The following is a 1,635-nucleotide window of genomic DNA, read 5'->3' as shown; positions in this document are numbered from 1 at the left end:
AGCACCAGCTCTACATGCTGCCAGAGGAATTCCTTCAAGCTGCAGTCCACCAGCTGAGCGCCCATCGACATGCTGCCTGAATCTCCACTGCAGCTGGACTGCCGAGCCGAGCGTCGCATCTGCTGGTAACGCCTTGGTCCTGACACCGACGTGGTGGAGTCTTGGTCACACAAGATGCAGTTGGACCGCAGCTGACCAAGCAAGGCACCTACAGGGTCCTCGTCTGCTGTTGGTATCACATACACAAATGCCTGGTTGGCGGGCACGGTGAACAAGCAGTTGCTGCTTTGGTTGGTAAGGACTCTGCTTTTACGGAAGATGCGATAAATTTGGTCCTCCAGGGCATGCTGCAGCCTCCTCCTGGGAGAGTGCTTTTTGGGTTTGTCTGGATTTCCTCCTGACTCTGAGCCGTTTGCAGAAACCTTTGGAATAACAAACAAAAGAGGTGTCATTTAAATTTATATAAAACTCACTTGACTGTTGTGTACCTCCAACAAAATTTCAGACCTTTTTAATACTATAGAATTGCAGTGATATAGATTTATATTTTTTATATATTCTAAGTATGATGACAAAGGAGGGATAATATCTCCTAGAATTATTTACTTTATCACATTTTTTCAGCACTTTACAGAAGTATATTACAATGATTCCTATGATATAATTAATCAGATTAATGTGTAGTAATTGAACACTGAATCTGTGGGCTTCAGGCCTCCTGACTGTTGGTGCACTGAGCAAATTGAATGCTTTGGCGACAGGTTTTTTTACTTGTCCCTGTAAGAAATATGCACAGCTGCTAGTAATTAAGTTCAACAAATGGACTTAATTAAAAAGAAGACCTTCAGAGTGCCGTTCATCTGGAAGACGAAGAGCAGGCGCGGAGGGCAGGGCCGGCAGTTCACCTTCCACTCCTTGGACACCGGACAGTCTTTGATGGCAGCTCGGATCAGAGGCAGCACCTTCTGTCTCAGGGCGTCCAGGGCTCTGAAGAGCCGGTCGTAGGTCACATCGAAGGTCTGGTTGGGATGGACGAGCAAGAGAACATGGCAGACGGAGAACATGTAGAGCAGGTGGAGGCAGTGCTGTCTGTCGAGGCCTTTCCAGAAGTCATGGGAGTCAGAGTGGCCGGTGCCGGCGCTCAGAGACTGGCAGGCTTGCAGCAGCTGCCGGCTGTCGCAGACGGAGGAGAGCACCAGGTACAGCACCCGGTTCTCCTGGTTGTAGAAAGCCTGGATGTGGCTGTCTGCGGTGCCGCCGTCCTGCGGTCCGCCGAACAGCGAGAAGATATGTTTGTCCGCCAAAGTGTTGATAAGAGACTCCTTCAGCGGCCCGGGCTGCATGTTGCTTTTTCCGAAAATACCAACAACACACAGGCCGTCGTCCCGGTAAGCAGCGTCCTCCAGGAAGTCTGACTGAAGCAGAGCCCCGATACTCACAGGGACAGCCATATTTGCTTCCTTCATGTTGAGAATTTAGGGGAATAAAAACAACGACGCACCCCTTTCCGGGTTCGTAACAATATGTCCGAGTAGATACAACATCTATTTCACCGTTCCCGTGTTTGTTACATGTACTTTCTCATCGACTGGAGAAAGGATTTTTTTTTTTTTTTTTTTTTTAAAAGAAAAATTA

General features: G+C 48.3%; 1 pseudogene; it reads right to left on the bottom strand.

Moving 5' to 3' along the window:
- Positions 1-5: 5 nt before the first annotated feature.
- Positions 6-1,496, bottom strand: LOC111668256 (nonsense-mediated mRNA decay factor SMG8 pseudogene; annotated as a pseudogene).
- Positions 1,497-1,635: the final 139 nt, after the last annotated feature.

This window comes from Seriola lalandi, unplaced genomic scaffold (assembly GCF_002814215.2).
Source record: "Seriola lalandi dorsalis isolate HSWRI2012SDOR001 ecotype SW California unplaced genomic scaffold, Sedor1 jcf7180002003972, whole genome shotgun sequence".
Classification (NCBI taxonomy): Eukaryota; Metazoa; Chordata; class Actinopteri; order Carangiformes; family Carangidae; genus Seriola; species Seriola lalandi.
This window is presented reverse-complemented; position numbering and strand designations above follow the sequence as displayed.